This window comes from Canis lupus, chromosome 2 (genome assembly GCF_011100685.1).
Source record: "Canis lupus familiaris isolate Mischka breed German Shepherd chromosome 2, alternate assembly UU_Cfam_GSD_1.0, whole genome shotgun sequence".
Lineage (NCBI taxonomy): Eukaryota > Metazoa > Chordata > Mammalia > Carnivora > Canidae > Canis > Canis lupus.
In genome coordinates, this window is record NC_049223.1 from 35,845,397 (window position 1) to 35,870,964 (window position 25,568).

At 50.1% G+C, this 25,568-nt stretch overlaps 1 long non-coding RNA gene across 2 annotated transcripts in view; it reads left to right on the forward strand.

The window, feature by feature from the left end:
• The first annotated feature begins 6,413 nt into the window (after window positions 1-6,413).
• The window catches only part of LOC111092030, a 37,455-nt gene continuing 18,300 nt past the window's right edge, over window positions 6,414-25,568 (forward strand). For both annotated transcript variants that reach the window (XR_005355469.1, XR_005355470.1), the window contains exons 1-2: window positions 6,414-6,483; window positions 8,152-8,248. This is a non-coding gene — a long non-coding RNA (uncharacterized LOC111092030). The remainder of the gene's footprint in view (window positions 6,484-8,151; window positions 8,249-25,568) is intronic.

Here is a 25,568-nt window from a genome sequence, read left to right on the forward strand (position 1 = left end):
CTCACCATTGTATCCCCAGGGCCCGGTGCTTAGTAAGTGCTCAATAAATGTTTGATGGACAAATGACCTCAGAAAATCTTTCTTGGGCCCCAAGGGAGCAGCTAGAGGAGGAAGGGGGCACACTGGGCAGAGAACTTGGCTGCTGGCTTGCAAGCTACATTGAGGACTGATCCCTGAGGCTCTCCCCATTGAAGATAGTCCACCTGTCTATCTGTCCATGAGATGACCTGGCCTGCCTTTCTGCATAGGAAGTATGTGTAGACACATGTTCTCAGACTTTGCGTGAAGCCAGGTGGAAGGCAAGGCTGCCTGGCATATCTGGACCAGAGCTGGGTACCCTTAAGCTCCCTGTGTGCTCCCAGCCTTTCCTGATCTTGGCTGAGGTTCATGGCTGCTCAGGAGTCCACCCAGTCATGGTCACGCCAGGGGCTGGTGGCAGGCATTGCCTGGAGGGGAGGGAGAGACTGCTGCTCAAAGAAACTGATCTTTTGCATTTGCTGACATTCTTGGATTTGGCATTTACAACCTCAGGGTTTTATTCCGAAGAGGCCTTTTGCATTTGATGTAAATATTATGGTGATGAGAGGCGACACTGAGAATACCCTGTAGGAAATGTAATTCCACCCCCACCAGGCTGGGAGCCTCTTCCTGCTGCTGCTTTGGGTTGTTATTCAGGGGATTGATTCCTCCCAGTTCTTGGGTTAACCCAGAAGGGCCCCCTCCACTCACAGGCAGCAGGGTCTGGGAGTAGTACATTAGTTATTTTTCCAATTTGCAGAGGCACTTTCATCCATCAATGTGGGAAGCAATCGGGGCAAGTCTGGAGCTGGCTCATGCTGCATCCATTCTCTGGGTGGGGGAATGGCCCATTCTGGAGGAGGTTTGGGCAGTCGTCCACTTTAGAACAGTACAGTTGGGAGATCCAACCCAGTAATGGCACTGTAGTTCCCCAAAGTCAGCTGCTCACTCAATCACTTCCTCAATGAGTCTCAGTTATCACAGGTTTCCCAGCAGGGTCTAGTTTTGAATCTATGTGTCTGTCTATTCTCTGTAGCATTGGACACTTCCTCCAGCTGTAGTGGCCCTTCGTGCCATATTCCTACTGTCTTCCCAAACTCCTGGGGTAATGCTATTTATAATCCCCAGGTACAGTCCCGGTGTGGATCTAGGACTGGAGAGCTGTTCCCAAATGGCTTGCAAGACAGAAGAGAGGGATGGCATCTCTACCTTGATATCTCTTTGATATGCTGTGTGGCCAGAGATAAATGATTGAATCTCTCTGAGCTTTGGTTTCCATATCCTTCAAATGAGGAAAATTATATCTATGACGTAGATCTAAAGAGAGAGTACATGTAAGGGGCCATACCCAGCACTTGACGTGAAGTGAATACTCAAGAAATGTGGGCAGTTATTATTAGGTACAGAGAAGGCTGTGAGGGATAGGGTGAACAAAGGGTCAGTTGCTGGCCTGGAAGTCCAGAATTTACAGCTTGCCTTCCTGGCTGTGCTATGAACTTTATATCTATAAAGATATATCTATAGTGAACAGTCACTCAATCAATAAACATTGGTTATTTGGATGTGTAGTGAGTGCTTTTATCATCGTCAGTTAGCCAGTATAACCTAGAGCTCAGGGACGTCCAGGTGGCTCAGTGGTTGGGCACCTGTCTTCAGCTCAGGGTGTGATCCTGGAGTCCTGGGAAAGAGTCCCACATCTGGCTTCCTGCATGGAGCTTGCTTCTCCCTCTGCCTGTGTCTCTGCCTCTCTCTGTGTGTCTCTCATGAATAAATAAATAAAATCTTTAAAACAAAAACCAAAAACCTAGAGCTTAGATTCTGCAGTTGGAGAAACAGTTTGAATCCCATCTTGGCCTCTAGACACTGGACTTTTCAAAGTTTTGTTTTCTTCATGTATAGGAGGGAGTTCTGGGGGTGCCTGGGTAGCTCAGTCAGTTAGGCGTCTGCTTTCGACTCAGGTCACTATCGTAGGGTCCTGGGATCCAGCCCAGGTCAGTAGGGCTCCTTGCTCAGTAGGAAGCCTGCTTCTCCTTCTCCCTCTGCCCCTCCCCGACCCCCTGCTTGTGCTTCCTCTCTCTGTGTCTCTCTCAAATATATAAATAAAATCTTTAGAAGAAAAAGATGAGAGAGCTAATAGAACCACATCAAATGTGAAGATTGTAGGATACTGTTGGGCATATAGCAAGCCCCTCCTGAATGTGTACTGTGGGGGATGGGGAAGACTCCAGATTTGGGATCTGAAGGCCTGGGTTTAATCTACTTCCACCTCCTAATTTACTGTCTTACCTTGGGCAAATCACTTCACCATGGAAGTCTCTATTTCCCAACTGGAGGAAGTGGGATAATGTCAGCTGGTTTTAGACTGCCATTAAAAAGGCTTAACATTTGCCATAAGAAGGATGCTCCACATGTGTCTGGGGAGTGGGTGAATGATGTGGGGGATTTTAGGATATGGATTCCAAGAACTTGGATTGGCATCCCAGTTTTATCACTTACTTTCAGCGTGCTTTGCGACAAATGACTTCACCTCATTGAACCAAAAGGAAAGAAAATTTCTTCCTCTACCCTCAAGGTCCTCCAGCTGGACTAAGGATTCAATTTACATGAGACATGTTAACAAGAGAAGAAAACCCAAAGGTTTATTACATGTGCATGGAGGCCCAATAATGAAATGGAGACCTAAAGAAATTACCAAGGCAGGCAGTTTTTATACTTCTTAGATGAAGAGACAATAAACTTGTGAGGAATTGACAAGACAAAAATGAACTTTGAAAGCTTCAATTAGTAAGGGATTCTCAATGGAATTTGAGCTGGGGTAGTAAATTAGTAATAAGTAACAAGGGTTGTTTATACAGTCTTCTTGGCTCTAAATTTCCCATCTCTAGTGGTTAAGATGTCTCTTTACCTCCTGGTATAGAAAGGGTACCTTTCACATGGGAGATTTATTTCTTGCTTTCAGGGACACAGAGAAGGGCCTGAGTGTCCTTCTTGCCCAGGCTGTCTCTTAAGGAACTTTTATTTTGAATAATTGGTATGCCAAAGTGGCACATTTGGGGCAGCCAGCCTTTGATCCCCACAGAACCTCGGGATCTCTCAGTAGAAAACAAGATAATACCTAGGCCCCAGCATTACTGCAGAATAGACAGTTAATATTAAAATGCCTCGTAAACCATAGGGCACTGTGCTCACTCTGGTTTAATATTACTTTGAGCAAAGCCCTGGGTGAAGAACTATGAGGGCTCCAAAGATATGCAAAATCCTTGGCCCTGGCTCTGGAAGAGCTGTGAGAGATTTGGGGATAGAAGGCACAAAGCAGGGGCAGAACTCCGCAGAGTTGCACACATTGATTTTTTTTTAAAGATTTTATTTATTTATTCACGAGAGACACAGAAAGAGAGAGAGAGAGAGAGAGGCAGAGGGAGAAGCAGGCTCCATGCAGGGAGCCCAACGTGGGACTCGATCCTGTGACCCCAGGATCACACCCTGGGCTGAAGGCAGCGCTAAACCGCTGAGCCACCCGGCTGCCCTCACATTTATTGATTGCACACATATTTACAGAGTACTAGGCATGCTGTTATAGGTCTGTTGGAGGTTTTAGGCTATGCCCTCTGGGGAGCCTGGAAGGTCAGGGTAAGGCCCCTGGATCAACTGGTCTGGGGGTGGAGGTTTCTGAAAGCATGTGTCATCTGTGCTCCTGAGTTCCCTTGTGGGGCAGGCAGGTCCCTGGCTCACTCAGTCAATTTCCTCAGTCACTCTCTGAGGGAGCAGTGTACCGAGTCCATTGTAGGGAGAGCATTTGAATCAGCCATTCAGTGGTCCTTTTCCAAAGGTCAGTGGCCTATCTGGCCACTGCAGCTGGTGGCCACAAAAGACCTGCTGAGAATCCAATCTAATGGAACAGCAAAGACTCCAGCCACTCTTCCTGGGAGCCCAAGGGTGAGTTGCAAGGTGATTTCACTGCTGTTGCTTTCTCCCTTTAGACACAGGCTGTCCTCAAGGGCAAAAATAGCAGCTTCAGAGGCGGGAGTGTTGTGACATCATCCCCAGGTTCAGCCAGCAAACCCCTCTCCAGACAGATGATCCTGCTTGCCCCTTGGAGACCAGAGCCAAGCTCCTAGGGGATGATTTTGGTGGCCCTGGGCCCCTTCCAGTCCCCTGACTCCAGTTCTGGGCTGTGTCTGTGAACAAAAATCTCCCTACCTTGGGTTTTTACCTGGGTGAATAAAAGTGCACTCAGTAGTGCTCTGTGGCTGGGCACCTGCCCACCTCCACCTTCCCAGGGCTAAGCGTCACAGACCTGCAGGGGTCTACAGCCTTTCTGGGCCAGGGGCACACAGGCTGAGTTGGAGACAGAGGATGGCACCCAGCCTGGAGGCTGAGCTGAGGAAGAAGACATTCTGCATCCTGGGGAAGAGGGAGGGAGGAAGTAGGAAGGGAAGGGGGTTTGACTAGAGAATAGAGTTTGTGCTCAGGTGTGTGTGTGTGTGTGTGTGTGTGTGTGTGTGTGTGTGTCTGCAGCAGAAGATAGCAGGAACTCCACAGTCTCTACTGATTAGAAGGGTTTTGAAATTGATAAATTACTTTGTATTGGGGCAAAATGATTTGACCAGATTCCAAATGTCTCAGAGAAGGGAAGCTTCTCTTTGGGCCAACTATTGATTGTGTTTAATAGAGCTGGGACTTTCTCACTTAAAAACAACAAAATAAACATCTAAGAGAAACCACTAACTCACCTCTCTGCCTTCCTTCCTTTCTTCTTCCTTCTCTCTAAAAACAGAAAGGAACCCAGAGACCCAAACAAAGCTGGGGTGAGGGTGGGGCAGGGGGGGCAGTGCTGATATCAGAGCTATGGAGTTCCTCTGGGGCAAATTGATGGTAGGGGCTCAGGAGAACAGGGGATCCTGGGTTGGTCCCATTCTTCACAGATCGATTTTTGCCAACAGCGACTGTCGGAGCCTTTGATAAATCACTAACCCAAGTGATGAATGCCCTGAGGCCGGGTGGGGTGGGGGAAAGGATGCTGGTCTGGGAGGCAATTCCAGAGGACAGGGGTCAGTTGGAGGGTTGGTGAGCAGGGGAAGCCAAGTGAGTTAAAGCTGAGTTCTAGATATTCTGTAAGATACCCCTGGATAGCTAATCCTGGCTTTATCTTTCAATAGGATTTGACCACAATCATGAACTCAACAGTGCTTCAAAATTCATTTTCATTCTGTCTCTTGTCTGTCTCTTGTTGTCTGTCTCATTGTCTGCCTCTTTATCTGCCTTCCAAATGGACTCTGATGGTTTTCTCCCAGCAGAAAATTCCCTTGGGCCTGCTAGGAAATGGAAAAGAGTGTGAGGAGTAGCAAGTAGAGGGTTGGCAGTGGGCAGTGGGTGGAATGGAGTTAGGTGGCCTCTTGAAATGGGTAAAAGTTAGCATGGGGGGGGGAGGCATAGAGAGGGGCAGAGCAGCAGAGAGAGGATGGGACTGGGGGAATGAAAATATGAATTTGCAGAGCAGCCCTGACCAGAGAGAAGCCAGTTTCTAATGTCTCACTTCTCACAGAGGGAAAGGTCAGTCATGTGGTTTTCTCATCCGTCTCCCAAACGCAGTGAGAGCAGAAACCTGCATTGATTGGGCTGGAATAGCAAAAAGTGCGGAGAGGGAGAGAGATCAACCCAGAGCCATAGAGGTGATCCCTCATCATGGCCAGATCCTGCCTTATGGACAACCCAACTCCTAGACCATGAGTTTGAATTAGTTCTGGGTGACCTTGGACAGTGACTTAGCCTCACTCACCTTCTAGTTCCTCATCCATAAAATGGGATAAGAGAACAGATTTCTCATGAGATTTATATTAATTAATATCACATATATAAAGTACTTAGAACTGGACCTGCCTCATAGCAAGCATTCAGTAAATGTTAGCTGGGAACATCATTATTCTCCCGCAGTAGCAGCATGGCAGAGTCTGAAGTCCTGAAAACTCAAAGTGTGTCAGCCACACTGGAGTCAGAAGAAGGAACTCCTGGCTCTGCCTGAGGGTGGAGAATTCTACCCAAATGACCCGTCGACAGGCCAAGCCTGTTCTGTGCCCTGTACCTTCTGTCGGTGCTGATGTGCCATGGGCTGAGTCTCCATCACTGAAACTTAGTTCTCTAGATGCCTGCCCGGCTCCTGACTGGCCCAATGGCCTACGGGCTCCTGCCACGCTGGTTGGGCTTGGCCCCTCCTTACCGCCACCGACCTGGCAGCCGCTTCCAGGCTCCCGCCCTGGCTCTGTCCATGGTGCTAGCCCACATCGCAGCCCGACACGTGCCCACCGTGCAGAACTTCCCACCCCAACCATCTGCTCTTGTCCCCCCAACTTTAACATCTCTGATGATCTCCCCAGTCACCGAGAATGAATTCTGAGCTCACGTTCTGGAACGCTGCCAGGAAGAAGGAAGCGGCGTTAGTATAAAGAATCACACAAAAGGCCGCAGGTAATTATGTCTCTTTTAAGCTGCTAACAGGATTGGCCGTTTGATAAATGGGAGGATTTGAGGCTGTTTTGTCACTGACAAGCTGTTGTAAGATCATATTGGAAGCTGAAGACAGTTTATCTTCATGTGTGTGGTGGAGAGAGGGGAATTCTCCGTGGATTTTACACCCTCTTCAAATTAATGTGATTTCCTAGGCCGTCCTGTGCACAGGAGCGAGTGATCTTTATGACTCACCCCCTGATTAGATTACCTGGCTCAGCAGCCACCTCCAGCCCCTCTGAGTGCTCTCTCCCTCTCTGGGCCCCTCCCTGCTCCACTCTCCCTCCACCTTTAGCTTCCCTCTGACCTCCTCTAGCCCTGGTCTCAGGGCCAGTTGCTGAGCAAGCCTACAGCTCAAATACTGCTGGCTAGCCCAAGAGGTGGGGAGATCTGATTTCTTCCATTTCTCTGGAGGGAGCAGAAGAGCAGGAGGTGGTATTCTATGAAGAGGGAGGCAATGGGAAAGGAAAGGAGGGAAGCAGAGGAGGAGAGAATGAAGGAGACAAAGAGGGAGTCTAACCAGAGAAACAATGCCAAGCCGAGGTAAAGAAAAGAAAGACTAGAGGGGGTAAAAAAAAACAGTAGCAAAGGGAGAAGAACGGTTTTTTCTTTTTATTTTCAGAACCCTCTTCTCCACAAGAACCAAGGTGGCCTCCTTCCCTGAATCCCAGAATTAATCAGGTCCCCTGGCCACTTTCTTTGATAGCTCTGTTTTATCATCTTCAGAGCCCTTAGCACTATTATCTTGTTTGTTTATTTATTTGCTTTTAAAATAGTTTTCCTGGGCAGCCCTGGTGGCTCAGCAGTTTAGCACCTGCCTTCAGCCCAGGGCCTGATCCTGGAGACCCGGGATCGAGTCCCACGTCGGGCTCCCTGCATGGAGCCTGCTTCTCCCTCTGCCTGCGTCTCTGTCTCTCTCTCTTTCTGTGTCTGTCTCTCATGAATAAATAAAATATTTAAAAATAAAATAGTTTTCCTCACCTCTAAATTAGAAGACCCATTGGGCAGGGATCATGGCTGCTATGTTCTTCCTAGGACCCCAGCACTTAGCACCTAGTAGGTCCTTGCTAAATACTTATTGACTGCATGAGGTGGAAGGTCTGGGGGGCAGGGCTGGCTGCCCTCCTGGCAGAGGTCCAGGGTGGGATTGCCAAGGGTATCATCACTGACTAGATTTGGGGAAACATTTCTGGGGAAGGGAATGCTTCATTAGTCTTTTGGACAGAATTAGGTATCCTTTAGAACAAAGTTTTCCCAAATGTGGCCCGTGATTCACTGCATCAGAGTCCCCTGGCAACCTGTATCTTCACAAGTACTCCACTTTGAGAAACCCTATTCTGGGGAATGGGTGGACTGGAGGCTCCTGTTCCAGGGTGGTCTCAGCAGAACCCGGGACCTCGGCTGCTCTGTGTGTGTGTGTGTGTGTGTGTGTGTGTGTGGTGTATGTGTGTATAAGGGTCATTATTAGAATACCTGCAGGGGATTGAGGAAGCTAAAATCCATTATTTCCAGCCAGTTGTCACTGCATTCTACACACACTGGGAGCTACTTGTGTGAAAGGAAGTTCAAAGGGAAAGCTCCCCTTCCTTTGTGGAGCCTAACTGGAGACTGTTCTCCCACCTGATCCAGGAGCCTAGAGGAAGAAGAAGGCAGCAACAGGTGTGAGGAGGGGCAGTCTCATACTCAGAGGCCTCTGCTCTCTAACACATTGATGTTTCTGCAGCTGGTAAGTCATGCCTCATTTCCTAAGCAAGCTGAGCAGATCAGCCTCAAGCCCCAGGCCAGGCTCTCTGCCTCTTCAGGAGACCTCCCCCAGACTTATCAGCAATGTATACTCCAGGATTGATTGACTGCTCCCCTAGCATATACCCCCCCGACACTTCAAATATCACAGCCCCATCATACCAGATACATGCATGGCCCACACAGGACATGTGAAATACACAGTGTGTGCTTAGAGGTGAAGGACAGCATGCTCAAGCAGTGGGACCACCTTGATATGTTCATGCTGGACCTCTGCCTGGGCCTGAGAATAGAGAGGGAATATGGAAGACAAGGGCCAGCCAGTTTTAAAAGATAGCTCGCTCTGTGCCGCTTATGCCCAGTAAAATCAGAGCATATAGATGGAACTAACACCACCTTCCATTCATTCTATGCTCCAGCAACTCTGCCCTTACTTCATGCCTGGAGAATTCTGGGTTCTCTTCTGCCTCAGTAGTACCCTTACTCATGCTGTTCCTTCTGCCTGCAGTGCTCTTTTATACTCTTCCATCCCTCTTATCTGATAACTCCTACTTCTCTTCCTTTCTGGACCTTTCCAGATCCCCTGGCTTCTTCTTTTTTTTTTTTTTCCCCCTGGCTTCTGATACCACAGCTCTACAATCTCTGCTTAACACTCAGCTCTCTTGTCATTATATACTCAGTATCTATCTTCCCCACTAGACTGTGAGCTCCATGGCCAGAGGGACCACACCTGTGCGTTGTCCACTACCATATCCCTGGTACCACCACTCACAGCACCCAACATGTGGTGGGCACTCAGCTTGGAAGACAGAGGCTTAGAGCAATTTGTTCAACAAATGGTTCTTGAGCATCAGTTATGTGTCAAGCACAGTGCCAGACCCTAAAGATGCAGTGGCAGGCAAAAGGGCACTCTCCCTCCTCTCACAGGGGCTGCAATCTGTTGGAGAAATGGATAGTTGTCAAATAATCATATAGATGACTCTATACAACTGTGACAGGTGCTTTGTGGAGGTTGATGTTGCCAACAAGGTATACAAAAGGGGGATTTGGTTTGGTTAAGTAGGTCAGGGAATTTCCTGAGAAAGTGGTATTTCTCTGAGATGGAGAAGGTTATATAGAGCAACAGTAGAGGAAAGAGCATTCTGAAGAGACAGAAAAGCATGTGTGAAGGCCCTGTGGCAGGAAGGAGTGTGTCTTCTACAAGAAACCAAAAACCCAGAAGGTCTGGAGTTGTGGGTTTGAATGGGAGGCTGAAGGCAGGCAGAAGCCAGACCATGCAGGGCCTTGCCAGGTGAGGTAAAGAATTTATTTCTTCATCTAAGAGCAAAGGGTTTAAACACTGAAGAGTTTAAACAGCAGGGGGGCAGGCACAGGCAGCAGTGATATAATCAGAATTGCATTTTGAAAAGGTCACTCAGGCTTCAGTATGAAGAAGGAAGGGTGGGGCTTGAGTGAGGCAAAGGGACCAGTAAGCAGTGCAGGGCAGCCACCGGGGCTCGGACCGTGAAGATTCTGGTGGCAATCAAGAGTAGTAGATAGTTTTTGAAAGAAAGTTTTCAAGCAACATCCCAGGCTGGTGGCAAAACCAGGATTAGTACCCATCCCCAGGCTTTGCACTTTCCTGTAGCCAATGGCCTCCTTCTGGAATGTCCAGTGGGCCACCATAAAGAGGGGTTGGTTCCCAGGCCTCCCCTAGAAGTATGCCTTGCTTTCTGGCCCCTCAGTTTCCCATATTCTCTACTTTCTCTGGGGGTGCCCATATATGCCCCTTTACAAGCTGGAAGGCTCTGACTAGATACCCAGCAAAGAGGTGGTTTTCTGTCATAGCCCCTATGTGCTTTGCATTCTGGGAATTGTAGTTCTAGAGCAGGAATGCTGGGTCTGCTCCTGACTGTGGGTCTGGCAGGCAGCCTGGTTGCCATGGCAGCAGCTGGGCTGGAGCCACCGAACCATTTCATCCACAGCTCTGCTGGCTCAGAGAGCCTCCCAGCAAGAAAGCTTGGGCTCTGGGGAGGAGGAGGAGGGAGGGAAAGAATAGAAGAGAAAGGAAGGAGGGGAAGACCTCATGGGCCTTCCCCAGAGGCCTGGGCTAAGCCTCACCCTGCTCTGGGGCTTGTGGACAGAATTGCAGAAAAGTCACCAGCTTACGCTCAGAGCAGGACTCCCTAGCCACTGGGAACCAGTTCTGTTGCTCAGTTGTTGTCAATCAGACCCTATAATTCAGCTCTATGAATGCTTAAGTCTACACCAGACATAGAGAAAGGAAGGAGCAGCTCCCTCCCCTGGGGAACATGGAGTCTGGGTAGAAAGGCAAGAAGGTCCAAAATAATTACTGAGGAAGGAAAAAGTCCTGCTCATTTCCTCCAAAGTAATTCCAGAATCCATTCCCTTCTCTCTGCCCCTTGGCCACAATCCTGGTTCATTCTATCTCCCCAAGAGAAGGCTTTCTAAAACACAAATCTAGTCCTGTCACACCCCTGCTTAAAATTCTTCAATGGCTCCCCTTTGCCCACGACTGGATCAAGTCCAGATTCTGTAGTAGAATTCATGGCCTCGCAAATGCTAGCCTGAGGCTCACTGTCCAGTTTCTCCTCCTGTTTCCCCTCTGCTCCAGTCATACAGAAGTTTTCTAGTTCCTACTTTCATACCTCCTGCCTTTGCACATATTCCTCTGCCTAAAATACCCCTCCCTCCCTCTTCCAGCCTCTGAGAGGACCCAATCCAGCTGAAATACCTCCTCCTCTGTGATGTGTTCCAAAATCTTTCCCCACCAGGGAAGAATGAATGGCCTGGTGCTTTGAGCTCCCAGAGCACTTTGTACATCCCTCTTAAGCACTTATCACCTGTGTTGTGATTATTGTCTCTGTAGCTGCATCTCCCTCCCCCTCTCCTGCATCTGAGCCAGCCTGGGGGTCCCAGTGCCCAGCACAATGTCTGACACAAGCGAGGCACTCAGTAAATGGTGGACGGGATTGAATTCACCGAAGGAGGGCTATTAAGGCCTTTGCCACTCTCCTGCTGTCCCCCTCCCTGGGCTGGCTGGCTTTCCTGGGCCCCTTCCCCCCACCTGCTCCTCCCATGGGACTGCACACCTCACACACAGCAGCAGACTGGTAGGCCCTATCGAGCAGTGCCTTCTCTTCTGGGCAAGGGGTGGGGGCATGTGTAACAGCACATGGAGGCTGTAAGCCTCTCCATGTCCCTGGAAATGTGTATCAAGTCACACCCAGGTCTCTAGAGAGGAGGTACTCGTGTCTTAAATGGAGCTATGATTTATGGACCCAGTTCCAGGAGCTGAAAAAACCAATTAGGTTTCTCTGCTTCTCTACCTGGAGGCAAGATAATTTCAGAAAAGTTCTTTCTCCTGGGCAGAGGCTCCATCTGCCTGGGCCTCAGCCCTGAGGCTTCTTTATCTGGTTCTTCACCCCACCCTTGTCACCTTACTCTTTGGTCAGTAGTCTAAGCTTCCTGGGCCAGCTTTCCCTGTGTTAAAATCCTGAATCTACTGTTTAACATCTGGGACACCTCTTCCAGGTTTCCATCCTTTCTTATTTCCCCACCATAATAAGAGGATAAAAATAACCTACCTCCATCATTCATTCATTTATATGTCTGTCCATCCATTTATGTATTCCCTTGCATGAATATTTATTTGGGGCCCACTGTGGGCCACGTACTGAGTTAATCATTAAAGATGTAGAAGTGAATCAGAAATACATGATCTCTGCCCTCAAGGAGCTTATAATCTGCCAGGAAGACCAATTGCAAAGTGTTCCAGGGTGGAAGTGCAGACTATCAAGTAAAGTCCAGGCCTGATGGGGAACCTCAGTATTTATTTCCTCAGTGATTATGCACCTCTGATCTGGCAGATGTAGAGGATCAGCACAAATGCAGACAGGCCTCCTCTTTACTCTTCTCAGTGCAGAAACAGGCATGGCACCGAGAGAGCTCAGCTTTCACTGTATACTACAACTGTGAGAGGGCCAGGAAAGAGAAAGTTGTGAACTCTGCAGCTGAAAACAGGGGACCCAGACTCCCCGGAGCTTCAGGGAGGAGTCCCTGAGATGGGAGGGGGGCTCACCAGTAGAGATGAAAATCAGTGGGCCAAGCCTTGGTAGCACTGACTGGGCTGAGGCGAGGAGCAGCCTTCCCTGGTTAGGATATGGGAATAATGGAGTAAGGGACTCCCACAGAGGAAGTGAGAGATGGCAGGCGTGCCAGCCACTCAGGGCCTGGAGAGGCTGGCAGGTTCCCAGAGCACATGGAGGCTACTGTCAGCCCACGCTCTGCCATTCAGCAAGACCTTTATTTTCTCTCTCCTGGAAGAGCCTGGTCCAGATGTCAGTCCAGTGAGTGGGTGGGAAGGACAGAGGTGCTGGCTCAAGCTAGTCTCCATACTACAGCCCCTAATGCTGAGCTCACAGCCCTGAACTGCTCTTCAGGCCTTCTCTCTGCTCTCCTTGCTGCAGTATCTTGACTCAAGGGGGTACAGGCTCCAGGGGTTGGAGGAAGAGAGAAAGTAAGAAGGAATGAGGAATAGGATGGGTCAGTGGAGATCCTTTGGGATCCTCAGCATATCCAGAGCAAAAACCACCAGCTTGCTCTGTGAGCCAGGATCTCAGTTCCTTCATCTATAAAATGGTGGGGTTGAGCTCTCTGGAAGGGTTCTTTAACTTCTGCTCCTCCTGCTCCTGGGAAATGGTGGAGGGTGGCTTTGCAGAGAAAGGCTAGCTCCACCCTCTGTTAAGGGACCTAAATCAGCATTTGTTGACATTTCTCAGGATGCCTTAGGTGCTGGTGACATTTCAGAGACTTGCTCCCTGAGGGGGCTGGAGGATACAGAGCTGACCCCTTGGCCCCTGATCCAGGCTCAGATGGGCTTAGGCCACAGCACCACCCACTCCCCCACCCTTCTGCCCCTGCCTAAGACAAGCCTCACATTCCAAACAGCAGCAAAGTACTATTTTCTGGGGTTGGTCTTGAGCTGGCATGAGGGTGGGAGGTGGGGACAAAGATCCCTTTCTAAAAATGCTGATAAGTGAGGGAGTGAGCAGCTCTGGGCCCCAGAGCTTTCCTCATTAAGCCTCAATATCTGCATCTCTAAAATGGAGCCCGTAGTCCCTGCCTCCTTCACAGAACAGTTTTGGGGCTCCAAAGAGAAAAAGGAAGTGTTTCCTAAGCTGTGGGTTGTTGTGCAGTGTGAAGAGTTGTGATGAGGGCATTGAGCCTTAGGGTGGGCATGGGCATGGGGGTGGGGGTGGGGGTGGGGATGGGAATGGAGGCTGGAAGGGATTCGCTGGGTGCAGAGGCTGGAGGAACCAGATGAGATTCTGGCAGTTTCACAGACTGGAGAGAGCTGCTTGGTGAGTAGAGGCCAGCAGAGGAAATCCAGGGAACCCTCTGATGCCCTGGTTAATGCTGACAGATGGCTATAGACCTGTGGGCAGTGTCAGAACCAGCCCACATAAGGAGACCCAAAGACTCTCGCTAGCTTTACTTACTCTTCAGTATCAGGATGGAGGAAGATCAGCCTGAGAGGCCAGGTCAGGGTGATTATAAAGTGCCTAGAATTTGGGGTTGTAAGAACTAGTCCTGACTCTATTGATCACTAGCTGTGTGGCCTTAGGCAAGTACTTTACCTCTCTGGGTCTCATTTTCTTCATCTGTAAAATGGGGAGAAGGGTAGTAATAATGCATACCTCGAAGGTTCGTTGGGAAGATTAAAGAAGCTGATGTTAGATGGGTTACCACATAGCTGGCAGTCTCATTGATGGCACGGAGGCAGGTTGGGCTTCACCAGGGGCCTCTTTACCTCTGATCAGACCAATTTACAAAGAGGGAAGATCCCTTTTTAACTACTTTTTTTTTTTTTTTTTAGTATATGTGCTGCCGAAGCGAGCACCCTTTTTAACTACTTTTCATGCATTTTTTAAAAGATTTTATTTATTTATTTGTGAGAGACACACACAGAGAGAGAGAAGAGAGAGAGAGAGGCAGGGACATAGGCAGAGGGAGAAGCAGGCCCCACGCAGGGTGCCCGACATGAGACTTGGGACTCCAGGATCACAGCCTGGGCTGAAGGCAATGTTAAACTGCTGAGCCAACCGGGCTTCCCCCTTTTCATGCATTTAAATGTGTACCAAGCACCTAATGTATACCTAGCTGACTTGGTATGGTGGAAAAGAGGACAGAAACTTGACTACTAGTCAGATTCCTAGCTTGTTGATTATGTGAGCTTGAGGGACTTTCTTCCCCAACCTGAGTCTCAGTTTTCTCATCTTTAAAAATCCACAATCGGGCAAAGATTATGGACCAGTATTAAAAAACATTAGGAGAATTGTTTTTTTTTTTTTTTTAGGAGAATTGTTGATGGGGAAATCAACATTTGTTTAGAGCTAGAGTAACCCACAAATGTTATTTTCTAGAATCAAGGTGCAGAGAAAATAAGCTGGTGTCCACCTGAGTGTTTCTAATGGTGGAAGGATTAATATTATGTGTCTTCTGATGTGATGCAAAGTGAAATAAATGACATCACCTCACATGTGTGCTAGCTGAAAATGTTTAACTTGAGTTATTGTCAGCCTTTAGATCTAATTTCTGGTTTATAGGAAGTAAACCAGTGCAAGGAAGTAACCAGACATCTGAAAGGAGAGATATTGGGGATCCCTGGGTGGCTCAGTGGTTTGGCCCCTGCCAGGGCTCAGGGCATGATCCTGGAGTCCCAGGATCGAGTCCCATGTCAGGCTCCCTGCATGGAGCCTGCTTCTCCCTCTGCCTGTGTCTCTGCCTCTCTCTCTCTGTGTGTGTGTCTCATGAATAAAAAAATAAAATCTTAAAAAGAAAAAAAAAAGGATATTCTATGGGGAAAGTGATCTGGATGTTTAGGTCAGTGACCAAAGGAAAAAAGGGGCCGGGGGTAGAATGCATCATCTCAAACAATTTAATGCACTTAATGATCAGATGCCATTCATGGCCCTAAACTGGGTTCTGACAAACCAACTGTAAAGGATTTGGGGGACCAGTTGGGGAGATTTATATATGGGATATTAAAGGGTCAAGTGCAAGAAGGGGATTCTCCATGGAGAATCCCTTCCAAGGCTATGTCTCTGGTTCTAGCATCCCCAGAGCCTGGTAGGGATGAGGAGGAGAAACATCCCAGTCCAGTGTTAGGAGGATGGGGTAGGGGCATGGGTGTGTGCTGAGGGGCCCTCCAGCAGAAGCAGAGGTGCAGTGCAGAGGAAGAGGGAGCCAGAAGAGTTTCTAGAGACTTCAAGCCACTGAGGTGGTCCCCTGTAGCTGGAGAGGAACACTGCATGCATGGATAGCGCCCCATTACCCCCAACTCCTCCCTTCAGAGCCTGCTGGGCTCCTTGCTCATTAGGCTGACATCTCCTCCTTAATAAAAAATACATGAATAAATAAATAATAACAGCCATAACTGAGTGGGAAACCGCTTTCCACTCTTTTCTGTTTCCCCAGCTCATTCCTCTCAGGAGTGGTCCTGGGGGCTCCCAGGCTGGGTGCATCTGTAAGCGCCCTTCCTCCCACCCCTAGTGCTACAGGCATCCCTCCTCTTGGGAGGGGACTGAGGGTGGCACTTTTAGGGTGACCGAACAGGCCTTTTGTGCCCTGATTTGCTCCTGGAGAGGCAGAGGATGAGAGAAATCTGGAGAGAGGTCTCTCTCAGGATTCAGGGAGAAGGCAGCAACAGCTGAGCCTTTAGGGCCAGGGCTAGCAGTGGTTGCCAACACACAATTACCTCAAGTCAGGGAGGGGCAAGAAACAGAAAGTGAAAAGAGGAACTGGAAGGTGGTACTACTAGAGAGTTCCAGGGACAAACAGGAGCTGGCATTTGCATGAGGTAGGGGAGGGGCCTTGACCCACACCCAAATATCCAGAGGGAAGATTACCTTCCTTAGAAGGGAACAATAGTCGCTTTCTTTTTTCCTGGCAGGCTCGTGTTGATCCCTTTCTCTCTTCCTGTGTCTCACGCTGTCTGTCTCTCTGTGTCTCTGCACTGTCTTCTCTTCCACTTTTGTCTCCTCCTTACTTGGGTCAGTATGCCTTGGAGATGCTGGCCAGGTGTGACCCACTCCTCAAAGCTAAGGAGAAGCAAGTCTGCCCCCAGACCAGCTGATTCAGGACCATGGAGAGCATCCTCCATAGGCGAGGCCCTCTCCCAGAACAAAAGAATTTGGATTGCCAGTAGAGGGTAGGAGAGCTGGTGAAGTGGAGGTAAGGGAGAAATGGTGGGGAAAGGCACAGACAAAGGTGAGGCTCATTCCCAGCCTGGCCCCCTTAGGCTGGGTGACTCTGAACTGGGACTGAGAAATTTTGCTGCTCCAGACCAAAGGCCCCCCACTACCACATCAAGGAGAGTGGGAGGGGGAAGAGCAGCCTGTGCTCTGGGGTGCGAGGTTCTGGAGCACAGTTCTTGTGGGAAAGCTCTGGGAACCCATTGTGTGTAGAGTGCAAAGCTAAACAAATGGACAGATTATGGTTTGGGGTGAGGTTTTTTTTTTTTTTTCAATTTTTAAATTGTGGTAAAGTACATATAAAATTTACCATCTTAACGATTTTTAAGTATACAGTTCAGTGATGTTAAATATATTCATGTTATATATTGTTTTCAAGAGAATGAAGTGACCCTTGGGCCGACATTAGGGAGGTTATGCATGAGAGAAGGGGATAGTTACAACCCTACAGGTGAGTGGGTGCCCAAGGGTAGGGAAAGTAGAAGATAGGGACCAGAGTCCTATTAGGTCTGTTCATTCTGGCAGCTGTAGGCTGGGAGTAGGGAGTCAGACAGAGACTTCCCTGGCCCCAGCTCAGGATTAATGGGACCCTGGAGTCTCCTCTTCCCTCCAGCAGCTCCCTCTGGATGGAGCCAGGAGCCAGATTTCAGAAGCAGTCCAGATGTTCAGGGGAGATGCAGGGAAGTGGAGCAGATGGGGCCTGGGGTTCCTGAGGGGATTGAGAGGAGGAGGGCAGCAGCTGGAATATGTGCTAGGGCACGTGCTAGAGCTGAGGTCGGGCACACACCACAGGGTGTGCCTAGGACGTAGGACTTGGGTAGAGTACAGGCTAGGTCAGGTAGCCCTTGGTACCTTCCCTGGACCTACTACTAAGGTCTGTCCTGAGCTCCCTCTAGCTGTGGCAGGGCCTGTGAGGTATAAATTCTCCTCCACGTGCTATGCCAGGATACAGAAGTGGGGAAGACAGACCCTGCCCCTATCTCTGGAGAGCTCAACCTTTCCTCCAATGCAGGATTTTTGGCTTGGACCTGGGAGACCTGACCCTTCTCCCTGAGGGCTGATCCTTAGGGACTCAGGAAGGAAAGCCTTGATAAGAGGCTGGAGTGAGATGGCCCAACCTGTCTGTCACTTTCTTTCTTTCTTTTTTTAAAAGATTTCATTTATTTATTCATGAGAAACACACACACACACACACGCACAGGCACAGACACAGGCAGAGGCAGAAGCAGGCTCCATGCAGGGAGCCCGACGTGGGACTCGATCTTGGCTCTCCAGGATCAGGCCCTGGGCTGAAGGCAGGTGCTAAACGGCTGAGCCACCCGGGCTGCCCCGTCTCTTTTCTTTCTTTCTTTCTTTCTTTCTTTCTTTCTTTCTTTCTTTCTTTCTTTCTTTCTTCTTTCTTTCTTTCTTTCTTTCTTCTTTCTTTCTTTCTTTCTTTCTTTCTTTCTTTCTTTCTTTCTTTCTTTTCTTTCTTCTTTCTTTCTTTCTTTCTTCTTCTTTCTTTCTCTTTCTTTCTTTCTTTCTTTCTTTCTTTCTTTCTTTCTTCTTTATAAAGATTTTATTTATTTATTCATGAGAGACAGAGAGAGAGAGAGAGAGGCAGAGACACAGGCAGAGGGAGAAACAGGTTCCATGCAGGGAGCCCAACGTGGGACTGGATCCTGGGTCCCCAGGATCAAGCCCTGGGTCCGAAGGCAGAGCTAAACCACTGAGCCACCCGGGCTGCCCTGTCTGTCACTTTCTACCCTAGGAATCCACAGCTCATCTACCCAGTCAGAGCCTCAGTCCTCATGTCATCCTTGCTGATCAGTGCAGTTTCTTTGTTCCTGGGAAAAGTGTAGAGCATGAGGCAAAGAATCTAGAACTGGTGTTTGCTCCTGCCTGCCCTGAGGACTTGAGGTCCCAGGGGCTTTTATTCCCCACCCTCCCTTTGCCGTATCTGGCTGTAGTCAATTCACCATCCTCACACCAGCCTGGGAGAATGGTCATGAGCCCCATTTGTCAGATGAGCAAACTGAGATGCAAGTGAAATCACTTGTTGGAGGCACACCTCTTCAACAGAGCCAGGATTTGAACCTAAGTTTGCATGACTTTTTTCCCCCTACAATTCCTCCTCTAGGCAAGGGGGTAACATTGGCTGTGTACACCAACCAGTTGTGTGGCTCCAGACTATTAAGTACCTTTTCCTTGCTGGACCTCCATTTCCCTCTTTATAAAATGAAAAGTTGTAAATAGGATTATTTTGAAGAGGGGGAGCAGTGGGGACAGACTGTGAACCGATGGTACTGAGGGCAAGGCAGTGACCAATTGGCAGTGACCAATTCCCCATATCTGCCACACTGTTGGGGCACTGGAGGATGTTAAGATGCTCAACAGGGGTGAGCTCCTCTGTAGGCTATAGTGGTGGGTTTCGAGTGGAGTCTGGGGGAAGCCAGGCCTGGAGGCCAAGCTCTGCCTGCTGGGGAGGGAAAGCAGAGGGAGGTCTGTGATAGAGAGTGAGGCTAGCTGGTCAGGCCAGAGCCAGGCAGGCAGAGCTAGGCAGGCAGAGCAGAATGAGCCTCAAAGCTCTAGGGCTTTACAAATGGATTTTGCTGAAATGGAAATTTCCACCCATCCCTGAAATGAGCCTGGCAGTGAGGCCAGGTCTGGTGGGGCTGCGGCAGCTGGGAATGTGGACAGGGACAAAAGCCAAACTGTCAAAACCTATTCACCCCTCCCCTTATTCCTCTTCCCATACCCCTCTTCCTCCACTTCTCTCCCCTGCTCAGGTCCTCTGGATCCTCAGGAATCTTCAGAAGCCTCACACCTTTTTGTACCTTTCTCACTTTCTCCCTCAATCACTTTGTGCCTCTTACACCCCCAGACACCTGACACTCCCCCCACCTCCCTCTCATCCTCACACTGTCTTCTCACCCCTCATACCCCTCATGCCTCCCCACCCTCTGCCTCACATACCCACACACACCTGGCATTGTCCGCACCTCTTACTTTATCCTTATACTGCCCTTTTACCCCTCACCTCCTTTCCCTCCCTTACCTGGGCCCTGCCACTCCTCCATACTCCCTCTCCCACACCCGACACACTCCTCACCTCCTGTTTCACTCCTCACACTTCACTCTTCCCGGGCTGCCCCCCTTCACTCCTCACACACTTTTCCCTTCCTCCTCACCCCTTCCTCACATGGCTTTCCGAAACCCTCTCCTGCTCCTGATGCTCTGTCACCTCCAACTTCACTCCTCTCACCCCTACATGAGCCTCTTCCCTCACCAGGTGCCAAACCACCTTCTCACCTACTTGTGCCCTCCCTCAATAACCACGAGGGCTGAATATCTCCTGGTGAAACATTGGGCACTGTGCTCAGACTCAACTCAGCCCTTGCTGGCTGAGGGAGCCAGGAAATCATCTAATTTCTCTAAGACTGTTTCCTCTTCTGTAAAACGGGGCTGATGACTTCCCCTCTCAGGGCTGTGGGGCTGCTGTGCAACTGAGCAACCCAAGGCTTGACAGGCCCTTCACACACACACACACACACACACACACACACACATGATGTGCTCTAGGAAAGTGTTGATCCTGTTTGTCATCATTTTTATAGTTAATTGATCCTTTGTGCCAGGCCCTTTGCTGGACAGTGCTGGGTGGGAGTATGTGGGTAGAGTATGTGAAAGATCTGGAGAACTGGTGAGAAAGTACCAAAAACTGTTCTGGGCAGAGAGGCAGGGCTCTCTTTCCCCAGCTCTCACCTCTAGACCAACTGGACCCCAGACACCCCAGCCTGGGCACCCTTTCCTCTGGGCCCTTTCCTCCTAGGCCACTGCAATGGTGTGTGGAGGGCAGGGAGAGGAAGGGGACGCTGCCTTCCCACCACCCAAGAAGCTCTCACAGGAGTTGGGAAGAAGAGGACAGGGGACTGCCTGGAACTGGGAGGGTCTCCAGAGGTCTCTGGCCCTACAGGCTGGGTGAGAAGCATGGGGTAAATGCTGATGGAGGGGGACAGACTACGGGAGCCAAATGGAAGAGGCAGAAGAGATGTGGATTCTTTTGGAGAACCTCTTGTTGCAAGTACTTAAGGCCTAGGTGGGGATGGGGGGCTGGCACAGCCCTTCACAAAGCTGTGATGCCAGGAGAGCCTGAGAGCCCTGTGACTTTGGGGAATGGGTGCCTCTGCCCAGTGGAGAAGGCAGGGGACAAGGAGCTGGGGCAGCATTGAGTGAGGAAGTTCCTGAAGGCTCACTGAATGGGGAAGATGGGTCAGAGAGCCAGCCCCAGGACCCTGGATGAACTGGAGAGGGTGAGGGAGAGGGGAATCTGGCCAGAGACAAGAGTCTGGAGGTGTACAGGGGCATGCATGGAGGGGCTCCAGCCCACTCCCTTAGGGCAGGGTCCACAGAGCACAGGAGCACAGCCGAGGCCCTCAATTGCATGTTGACATTAAACAGGAGCTCTGAGCTGCTCCAGACTTCCTCCTGCCCCAGTCCCAAGGGCTGGGCACCAGACTCAGAGCCCAGGCTGAGCTGGACCACTGAGTGGAGAGAAACAGGGATGAGGATGGGGGTAGAGGTGGTAGGTGAAGAGGGCTACACACAGGCTGTCTTTGTCCATTTGAATGAGAAGTGACCTGGGTCTGGGGCCTGGGAGGAAGGGCAAGGGATTGGAATAAGAAGCCTGCACCCAGGGAGCTGGGAAGGATAGAGAGCTGCCAAGGCCAGAGGTGTGGAGAGGCCAGGGGTGAGCTGCGCCTCCAGGAAGGGCAACATGTGCCTGCACCAAGGGGGTGCTGCCTGAGAGCAAGGCCACACAGGCTCTGCACTTTGGGTTTGCTCCTCTAAAACTGGGTCTGCATCTCCATCATGAACACCCAGTGCCGCGGGGGAGGGGAGGGAGCTCGGCAGATTAAATTACCTTTCAAGTCTAAAGCCCGGATTCCTCTGGGCCTTGTAGGTGGGCGTATGCACACATTCCCAGGAGCATTGTGGGATGCTGGCTGTCACTAGGGATTCAGGAGACTCCCTCCTGCTCCACAGGCAAGGAAAAAGAGGGGCCTATGACGCTGAGAGCAGGCAGAGTCAAGGGAAAGGGGAGATATCTGACCCGGTCTGCCCCTCAGATAGGACTGGAAAGACTTAGTTCAAACCCTGACTCTAACATGCATGTGACTTTGACACATGACTCAAGCTCCCTGGTTTCCTCACCTAAAAAAAGGATAATAATAATGATAACAGTGGCATGAGCCAGCCTGACTGACTATGTGCCAAGCATTTTCTTTATATCCTCACACAGCCCTCTAGGGTAGGTACTATTGATCTCCCCGTTTTACAGATGAAAAAACAGGCTCAGAGAAGTTAAGTGATTTTCCTACAGTCACACAGCTGGTAAGTGACAAGGTTGGGACTCCACTGGATTTCAGAGCCTTATACTGAATGTATCTGGTACCCACATCTCACGGTTACTGTTAGGAGAAGATGAGATAATGCACATAAAGAGGTGTTTAGCCCAGCGCCTGGCACAAAGCAAGTGCTCAAGAAATAGTGTTTTGTGTTGTTGTTTTTTTTTTAAGATTTTTACAAAATTTATTCATGAGAGACAGAGAAAGAGAGACAGTGTCCTAGGCAGAGGGAGAAGCAGGCTCCCTGTGGAGAGCCTGAAGGACTCATTCCAGGACCCCAGGGTCACGCCCTGGGCCTAAGGCAGACACTCAACTGCTGAGCCACCCAGGTGTCCCTCAAGAAATAGTGTTAATGTTGCTAGCATTTATTCATTAGCACAGAGCTTTCCTTTTAGGCTGTTCAGATGGCAGAGAGCTGAGGAGAAGCTGGTTGTGGGGTTAGGGGCTGGGAAGGCAGCTGTAGGGAGACTGTGGTCCAGGGGGCAGAAGGGCAGAGGGAGGAAGTGAGGGCTGAATGCAGAAAGCTGGGGACGATGGAGCAAGCAGAGTAGAGGAAAAGGAAGTGAGTGACTATTTACTTAAAGATTTTGCTCCAGTGATCACCTCATTGGCCAGACATCTGGTTTTCCTGGACATCCCCAGGGAATGTAAGTCAGACAGCATTACTTCACCAGCTTCAATGCCATCTATCCCAGGCTCACTTACACTGGCCGCCTCACAGAACTCAGGACACTACCCTCCAGGATAGGAGCCAAGAGAGTAGCAGGTCTATCCCTAAAGCTCACTGGGAGGGAGTAGGAACCTACCTGCCTGTCACTCTCCTCGCATCTGCTCAGAGCTAGAAGCAGTGAGGTTTGGCTCCTCCACAGGCTCAACCTCCCCATGCTGACCTTCCCTCACAGATAGGGGGTATGAGGTTGTTAGGACCTCAAGAGGGCACCTTCCTCCATGCGTCTCCTCTCCTTAGTCACCTGGAGAGGAGATTCAATCAATGGAGGGAGGCCAACCAGGCAGCTGCCCGGGGTACCCATCTCTACGGGGTGCTAAAGCTTCACCAGTCACTTAATGAGTTGGAAAAAAAAAGAGTATTTACCAGGCTTGAGCGTCAGGGTGGGGGATGGAGATTGGCAGGAACGCTTCAAAAAGCCGGGGCAGGGAGGTAAGATCCCCACAGGGTGCTCCAACTATGACAATTGTTCGTTAAACTCCTTTAGGAGCAGGAGAGTCCTGGAGAACCAAAGGATTTTGGTGTAGCTCAGTGGAACTGGCAGGGTTAGGGCCAGAGCTGAAATCTTTGAGCTGATGGAAGAGAGGCTGTGTGTGGCAGCCCACAGCCCCGGCAGTAGTGGGGGCTTCCTGCCCAGTCCCTATGCAGCCTGTCTCCCAAATAAATATTAAACAAATATTGAAAGAGTGTTGGTTGAAAGAGGCACCGAATTATTAGCATGCCCTTGGCTCTCTTATTCATTAGTCCAGTCCTGTTGCAAAAGTACCATAATAATAGCTTTAATGATTCCTTTCCTGTCTTGGGTCCTGACTGCATGCTGTTCAAGCATTTACTCATCCTTTCAGGCACTCATCCAACAGATATTCCCAAAGTACCTACTGTGTGCTGGGCGCCATTCCAGGTACTGGGGACACACAGCAAACTGCTTCCTCTCTCCCATTGCTCAGCACCCTGTGTGTGATTGAGCCAGCAGAGATCCAGAGTTTTTTGTGTGCCTAGATTGGATTGGGCAGGGGAAGGTGGGTGAGGGGGTAAGGGTGGTGGTGGTGGTGGTGTATCAGAAGAGGTTTCTGGCCTGTTCTCTGTCCCAGGAGAAAACCATCTCCTTGGGCGACAGGGAACTGCAGTAGAGGTATCTTTTTCATGCCTGTCCCCAGCCCAGCAACCAGCTTTTCATGCCCTCAGGACCTGGTGTGTGCTTATAAATTCATACGGTGTTCAGGAAGATGTGTGTGTGTGTGTGTGTGTGTGTGTGTGTGTGTGTGTGTGTGTGTATTTCTCCCTGAGCAAAGCTCCAGACTGGGCAGCTGGAGCGGGCTGAGAGATGCCAGAGGGGAACAGCAGAGCCACCAGACACCTCCCGCAACCCCAACTGTGGACCCCTCCCAGGCCTCTCTGCTGGGTGCTACTGCCAGATAGGGAGGGAGCATCCAAATGCAGGTCAGCAGTGGTTTCTCTCAATCACCTCAGGAGAGGACCTGCAGGAAGGTCTGCAGTTATTAGGAGGGACCCTAGGGCTTGAAAGGCATCCTCCCTGAAAAATGCCGAGACATTCTTAGAACACACCTCCCCTCCCCTAGCACTACTGCTGAGATTGCTCCATTTAGCTGCCTGGGCTTCTGGGCATCGTTCCAATATTGAAAGGTATGGAGGGGTCCCAGTCCTGATAGTCCTGGCCCCTCCACCTTACCTGACTTGGAGGAAGAGGGGACCGAAACCCCTGCAGTCAAGTGTTCCACTCCTCTACACTGCAGCCCTGACCTGGACCCCTCCCTCCAGTCAGACACCAGTGAGAACGTTCCTGGAGGCTTTGGGGGAAGCAGCAGATCCCCTCCACCTCAACCCTGCGTCCAGGGCCAGGGCTGTCATGGTAGAGGAAGGCCTAGGGAGGCAGAGGGTATGGCGGGGGGGACTGGGAGCTGGCTGAGTCTCACGTGCCCAGAAGGGGGAAGCTATGTCTGCACAGGCGTCCCCCCACCACACTGTCTGATGGAATGAGCTGCGTCCTTGTGTCTCTATTTTTAGTCAGAACTGGAAGGAAAGGAAGTTCGGGGGCCAAGCCACCAGCCCCATCTCCTGCTGCCAGCACCCATACCACATGGTGCGGCGGGGGGTGGGGGGGAGCCCCAGCTCCTCAGGGAGGCAGGACTGTGCTCTCTGTCACCTGCCAGTACAGGTGCACAGGTGCTGGGCCTGATGGATATGATGAGGGGACGTCGGATTGGGGCTGCGGAGAAAATGTTGCCTCCCTTCCCTGCCTGAACACCAGTGCTCTGCACTAGGTCCCCCTGCTATGGCAGTCTCCTGAAACAGGACTTAGGTAGAGCAGCACTTTTGTTCGTGCTTTGGCTCTTTGAGTGGAGCCCTCCCCCCCTCCTCTTTCAAGGTTTAAACATCTTGACCTCTGTTAGGTATTTGGGGGCCTACTTTTCCTCAGTGGAGGACTTGTATGAGGCATGAGCCCTTAGTCTCTACTCCACCCAACCCAGTAGCAGAGCTGCAGGCAAAGAGGGTCAGATTTTCAGCGTTGCCTCCTCCCCAGCAGGAGAAGGACTCCCTGGCTTAAACTCCACAGCTGCTGCGGCCATTACCTGTGGGACAGGGAAAGGCAGTTTCGGGGACAGTAGAGTGTAGTTGTTAGAGCTTGGACTCTGTGGTCAGACAGACCCAAGTTCAAGACCTTATTCCTCCACATACCAGTTGTGTGACATTGAGGAAATGGCTATGTCTCTGGATGTCTGTTTTCTTGTCTGTAAAAGAAGGATTATTATAGCACCTGCCCCATAGGATTGCTAAAGATCAAATGAGATAATGTGAGAAAATACACACAGTAAGTACTTAACTATGAGTTAATGAAATCTTAAAAGCAAAATCTTATTGAGCCCCACGGTGTGGCCACTCCCAGGCCCATGTTGCAAGTATTTCCTCTCAGAT